The sequence below is a fragment of the Sinocyclocheilus anshuiensis genome, unplaced genomic scaffold, assembly GCF_001515605.1.
Source record: "Sinocyclocheilus anshuiensis isolate Anshui unplaced genomic scaffold, SAMN03320099.WGS_v1.1 scaffold1164, whole genome shotgun sequence".
Lineage (NCBI taxonomy): Eukaryota > Metazoa > Chordata > Actinopteri > Cypriniformes > Cyprinidae > Sinocyclocheilus > Sinocyclocheilus anshuiensis.
In genome coordinates this window covers 206,051-213,458 of record NW_015551103.1, presented here as the reverse complement: position 1 = coordinate 213,458, position 7,408 = coordinate 206,051, and positions in this window count along the sequence as shown.

Below are 7,408 nucleotides of genomic sequence, written 5' to 3'. Positions count from 1 at the left end.
TTAGCTCCAACTTGCCTCAACACACCTGACTGGAAGTTTCTATGCCTAGTAAGAGCTTGATTAGCTGGTTCAGGTGTGTTTAATTAGGGTTGGAGCTAAACTCTGCAGGACACCGGCCCTCCAGGACCGAGTTTGGACAGCCCAGTCTGTGTCCTGTGAGGGAAAGAAGTACAGTGTGTTCAATTGTTGTTTAACAACATACCAATTGTTCAGCTGATGAAATGTCTTTATAAAAAAAAATTCAGTAGACATAAAACATTAAACAAAAGACTCCATAAAACAATTTTCAAAGTTGTGAGTTATGAAAATTATGTGGTCTAGGACCATCTAAGTATCCACCTTATTTTGTATTGTGGAAGTAAGCTATTTTCTGTGAATGTGTGAGACTTCCGTTTCTTTAGCCACTATAGGTAAATAACTAAGAATAATAAAGTGCAGTAAACAGTAAAACCATTTGCACTACAAACCAGTGTTTATAATTATGACAATATATTTAAATGAAATGATACAAAATACTAGTTTGCAATATTAAGCAGAATAATGAGCTGTCTTGTACCGCTAAAAATAACTGGAAGCAGATGAAACCTGAAGCCTCTCAAATGGCTGCACCCGCTCTTACATTACAAAAAAGTGTATGTAGTATGTGGAACAAATCTATCCAAGACAATCTATCTCTCACCGCCTCAATTTTATCTGTGTTAAATTCAGTATGCCATCTAACCTAACTAAGGTCTGTACTGCACTACAATACTCTGGGTTTTCTGAAATACTTGCTTAATGTTATCACATTACCACAACACTGATAGAACACAAAACAGACAGTGTGACCAGTGCAGTGCGATTTCCAAACAAACAACTCTATTGAATGCTTATGAACCATTTCCCAGTGTTGGGGAAGCTACTCTGAAACTGTAGCTTGACCAGCTATAAGCTACTCATAAATTAAAGTAGTTAAGCTACATTCAAGCTACCCTTCTGAAAAAGTTACTAGCTACTAGGGCTGGGTAAAAAATATTGCTATCTCGATTATAATCGATTCTCAGTTTTACGAAACGATATCGATTCTTAAATCCCAAGAATCGATTAGTCTAGCCTGTTTTCAGTGAATGGACGGAACATTGAAGGGCACCTCCCATCCAATAAATCGCAATAAGCATTGTGCTTTGGTACTTTTAATATGAAACAAAGTCTCAGATTTCAAATTCTGTCCATTGTATTGCAGTATTTAAACAATAAATGCTGTTTTAGCGCTGTTTTGTGGAGTGATCGCTGTAGCGTGGCGTGCCACCGCCTTCGTTCAATAAAAGCGGCAGTGCGAGGCGCACATGAACTGATCATCTCCTCCACACTAATACCAGTTTCAGCACAAAATAATCATGACTAAACATCCAAAGGTAAGTTAAAAGAAAGAGTACAACTTTACAATCCGTATCCTGTCTCATGTAATCGCTCAATCAGTGCTTCAGCCGATAAACTGTAGAGAGGAGCATTTTGCTAAATATATGCACCATATAGTATATTCATTATAACTTTTACTGTTCTCAAAGTTTCATTTATATTTTTTTATGATAGCCACCATTAAAATTTTTATATTTAAAAAAACGAATTGAAGTAGAAATATTATTATGTAATTGTAACTTTTATTATAAAAACTTCATTAAGTGTAATTTAAGCAGTTGTATAGCCTAAAAAAATCAGTCAGTTTTAACCTTCAATATTATAGTAATGTAGTACCAACTGACTCTCATGTGTATTTTACAGCATTAGTTAAGAGATTTTTTTTCTTGAGAAAATTTTGCATGTGTACCAGATATATATCCAAATTAATCTATATTGAATCAAATCGAATCGGGAATCGAATTGAATCGCAAGCTTGTGAATGAAAATCAAATCGAATTGTGAAATTTGTGTCAAAACCCAGCCCTACCAGCTACACTACAAGTTACTGTCAAAACGTAGCTAGCTACTAGGGCTGCACGATAAATCGCATGCGATTTATCGTGCAGCCCTACTAGCTACATTGAAGCTACTTTCCATTTTTTTATTATTATTATTTATTTTATTTTTTTTACAATTAACATTACAAATAACTAAATAATTATTAATGAAGAATTATAATGAAGTTATAAGTCAAATATAATGAAGTTACAAGTAAAATATTTGGGGTTTAAAACAACATACTGTAATGCAATCATGATTTCAAAGAGTATGTTGAATTCAGGTTGATTGGGACACTTTTCCAATCCATTTCAATGACAAAAAGTTTCCCAATCATTTGATTTTGTAAACTATTCGATACACACAATAATAAAATACTGTATAGTTAAATAGTTATTTTAGTTATATTAGTATATTGTTACAAACGTAACACCAATGTAAGAACAAAATGTATGCAACTTAAACTGGATACGTAGGAGTCATAAAATAAGCAGGTTAAACTCACAGCACATGCGGTATTTACTGACTGTGAATGGAGACCTCAATCATCAGCTGCGCGCGTGAATGCTGCGCTTTGCGTGAATCCCGCCGCAACCATCCTTTGCCAAATGATAAGCACACTACTATATTACAATTTGATGTTCTGTTCGATTAGTGTTCATTACAAAACTGTGGGAGGACAGATTATATTATGACCGTTCATCATTGTAAAATAGACATTTGATCTAGAGTGCAATAAAGAAGAAAAATCAGTTTAAAAAGGCTATTATTCACCTCCTGTGTGTGCTTTAAGTCTTCGACGTAGCCCGCATTTTAATCTTTGTTTTGCGTAAATTACAGTTGATTCATGTGAAATATCCACTCCTGTACATCCTTTGCAATATCATCAGTCGATCTCTTGTCGGTGGAAAGACTGTAAAGTCACGCGATGCATGAGATCACAACAACAGATGGCGGTAATTAACAAATTTAGTTTGTGATCTAGTCAGAGGAAGATGCTGCGCTACTTCAATGCATTACAGGCTAGTGACTCGTCAGAACGCAAAACGGAATGTAGCGTTTGGTCGCGCTACATCGCTACTTGCTGGAAAAAGTAGTTAGCTACAGGAAAAGCTACACTGTTTTAAAAGAAGCGTCGCTACTGTAAAGCTACTGAAAAATTTTGTTAAGCTAGTAGCGTCGCTACTGTAAAGCTACTGAAAAATGTAGTTAAGCTAGTAGGGTCGCTACTTGTAGCTAGCTACTCCCCAACACTGCCATTTCCTTTTAGCGAGTCAAAATCAAAGCACAACCAGTGTAGTCTGATTTCCAAACAAATTACTCATGAACTCCCATAAACAGGTGCTTTTAGTCAGTCAAAAACATACATCAAAAATAACACTTAAATCAGTATGCTTACTGACTGGTGGTTTGGTATATCATAAAAATAAATGAAATGTTGCCATACCACACAAATTGATTTTCCTATATAAAATTATACTCTCCAATTAGGTTTGCTTGTTAGTACCAGCAAACACTAGTAGGCTAGTAAAACACTAGTAGGCTAATTATCCGTGCAGAAAAACTAATCTGAATAAAAAAAGTGGAAAAAACTAATACAAGTTACACAATATGGCTTATAAATCAAGTTTGTTGCAAACTAATTACGGCCTCTCTTGCTTGTGCAATTTATAATGGCGTGCTTCCTGCAGTCACACTTAACTTCTGCAGTGTGATTAATGACTTGACATTGGAGGTACAGACCATAGTCAAAAGAAATGACAGTGAGAGAGAAAGAGACTAAGAGAGAAACTTCTCTGACATCAGCATTCTGATGGAGAGTCCTTCCAAACCCAGAGGCGCGAAAAGAAAAGGAAAGCAAAGCGGGTTTAAGAAAACAACCTTGTCTTGATTGTGAGAGTGCTCGAGGGCAGAGTAAATAGTACGAGCGTGCCAAGGCTCTGAAGGAGAGGAGTGAACAGAAGTTAGGTAGAGTTAATTTTCACTGGGCAAACATACAGCAGTATTTATGATTTAAGATTCACTACACCATACACAGTGGCGGATGCTTCTGAAGCTGCAGGAAGCAAAAGGGTGGATCATAATGGACAGTCACAAATAAGGGAGCGACACAATGGGAGGCACAAGGTGTTGAGGGGAGAATGGGGAATTATTGCTTAATAGAATTGTTGCTTAATATGTGTTGGCTTCAGTTCCTTCTTACTTAACATTCAATTTAAATGAAATTAAATCAAAATGTATTGTTGTTGTTATTATTATTATAGAGACCAAGACTAAAGAAAGTAAGATTTTAAACCACTTACTGAATTAAGATGCATCTGAATTCAGAGATGGATTAAATATAATTCAGTGTTTTCATTATATAAATTACAAGTCCTATCAAAACTGCTATCAGTACAGTAAATCTTTTATTATTAGCATCCAAATTTCTTCTGTATTTAGTTGTAGAACATTACTAATTCACTCTTTAAAAGTCTTGAAATCTTGAAAGGATGAAAGCTGCCATAACTAGTAACTTACAACCTCTCAAGACAGATCCAGTTTTTGGATTCAGTCTTTTAAGAAACTGCAAAACTGACAAGAAACATTGCTATTCTTCTGTATTCTACTGTAGCAGTTGGAGGATATTGCCACCCGCTGATTCATCAGTGTACAGAGGCTTAAATTAACATAAACTAAGATAATATGTTAATTAACAATTAACATTAAATGGGATGATATGCTTAAAGTATTTTTCCATTGTTAGTTAATGCAACCATTTTTTTTTTTTAATTACACTATTTAGGTAACAGGGATAAAATTATGTGGAAAGGAGGATTGTAAAATAAGACACAGCAAAAATTTTTGGTAATTAAAAGTAGTTAATGTTTTAAAATGTGTTTCTCAATTAAAAAAAAAAAAAGTATATTGTCAAAATTGTGAAATAGAATGATTTCTCTTACAGAATATTGTCGAGAAGGTCAAGACCTCAAGTTGGAAAGGCTAAAATCATCTGCTAGGTTAATTTTTTTATTAGAAAATACTTTATTGCTCACAATCAATAAAAAAATTGACTGATGTGATGTATTAATTTACAGACGTGCTTTTCCTTGTGTCTTTTTTTTTAAACAGAACTTTTAAACATTACTGCTGAACAAGACATGCAGAACACACCTGCAAACATTTTCTACAATATTTTGATCTCCAGTTTTGGTTTCATTTGCATTCACTGAAAATCAAATTTTCACGTTTTCATGCAGTGAGTGAAATCACAGCCCAGCACCACAAGGACCTTAAACGAACACTCCATATCTAGAGTTTGGAGTGCAGCTGGCAGCCAGGATAGGAAGTGTTCTTAAACAACCTGCTGGCTTCAGCTACGCTATCAACAGATGGAAACTGTGCCTCTGCCCCCCAGGGCAACGGTTAAAATTGAGCTTGTGAAATCTGTCACAAAGCCGAAGTGGCAAAATGTCTCACGGTTTCTGCAAAATGCTAATGTGACTCGCGCAGAGTCCAGAAAAAAGAGGGGGGAAAGCAAGTGTGGAGGGGGGTGAAGGGATAGAGTGTTCCAATTTAAAAAATGACATCAGATGACAACATCATCTTTCTAAAGGGCAGAGAAATAGGTTTGGCCAGAGGACAGACATTCACAAATGAGCCGCAGCTCAAAGAGCCAGATGACATTCAGGGCTGGCTTAATAAGAGTGTGTGTGTCCTATGAGGCTCCCTTTATGTGCCAAATTCCATCAGAGTGGCCGATGCAAAGACTAGCCTGACTACAACAGATTGAGTCTTAGTAATGAGATGAGGAATCCAGAGGTTATAGTAACAGACCAGCATTTCACTAACATGAATTAACGTACAGGGAATCACTGGAGCTCTGCTGTAATTGCTAGGGATACACCGAAATTAAAATTCTGGGACGAAACCGAAAATTCTGGATGCATTTGGCCGAAAACCGAAACCAAAAATGCTTTTTAATAATTATTTAATTTATTTATATACATTTAATATAATTTATTATTATTTAATAATTAACAATTATATGTTATTAAATAATATAAAATAATTGTGTAAGACTTTTTAATTTAACATAATTTAATAATTTGAATGATACTGAATTTAAAAAATACAAGCCAATAAAATAACCACACTTTTATTGAAAGAAAAACAGAAAAAATATATTAATATCAGTGCTTCCCACAGGTTTGAAATATACTTGCAGTGGTAGCTCGGTGGAAATCCTCCTGTTACCCATGGCACAAAAACGGTCTAATACATGTGACAAACAACAATACGACAACAATAATGTGTGACTTTTTATTTATTGAAATTCATTATGACACAGATTATCCTGTGTTTAGGGTCATATGAAGTACTTTTTATCCATTTACCACAAAATTCCTCAACTACACTATTAGCATGCATTTGAAATATTACATTTGAATGAAAAACACTTTAATGATGATCAGAATTAAATATTTAAGTTGTTTCTGGATATTGATCTGTAGGAAAATACAAAATCTGTAGGAAATACAGTTTTAGGGAAAAAAGGTGTAATTACCATATACATACAGCAGAGGCCGAGATCCATTCATTTTTCTGGATGTGGCTAACTGCTCTATAAATGCAATGTGGAACAAACATGATCACATAAACGCATGTGTACACACACACACACACACACACACACACACACATACCTGGTCTTTGTCTGTGAAATATCCACCGCGTCTGTGTGGGTCTCTGACTGAAGCGCATGTGGGATTGTCAGTGGGAGTAGTACAGTTCTCGTGCACACCGAACGAACAGGTATGAAACTCGTAGGATCTTCATGTCGCGTCTTTTGCATGCTCAAGCTTGTTATTTTAAATGTAGATGTGGGACAAGGGCACTCAAATAGAGATCGAAAGCTCAGCCAATATGGACTAACAGCTGATTATAGCTGTACAGTATATTATTATTATTATTATTATTATTTCTCATCTCCATAAATATATCTAGTAGTAGAGTTAATGCAAGAACTGGAAATCCATTTATCCTTAGCTGAAACTTCTTCGTCTTCATGGAGAACACGGCTCATGATTGCTTAGCAACGGCATACACCACTAAAGCGCGAGCTCCCGAGCGCTTTTTATGGGAAGCCAAGAGGTTCATATTTACGTTTTTGGGTTAGGGTTTTGACGTTTTAAAGGGGTCATATGATGCGATTTCAATTTTTCCTTTCTCTTTGGAGTGTTACAAGCTCTTGGTGCATAAAGAAGATCTGTAAAGTTGCAAAGACTAAAGTCTCAAATCCAAAGATATATTCTTTATAAAAGTTCAGAGTTAACCACGCCTACCTAATACGGCTCGTTCTAACACGCCCCCACATATCTACGTCACTATGTGGGAAGATTTGCATAACGCCGCCCAAATGTCCACGCAAAGAAAGAAGGCGTAACTTTTATTCTCACTGTAGTATTGTTGCCGCCGCCGCCATGTTGTG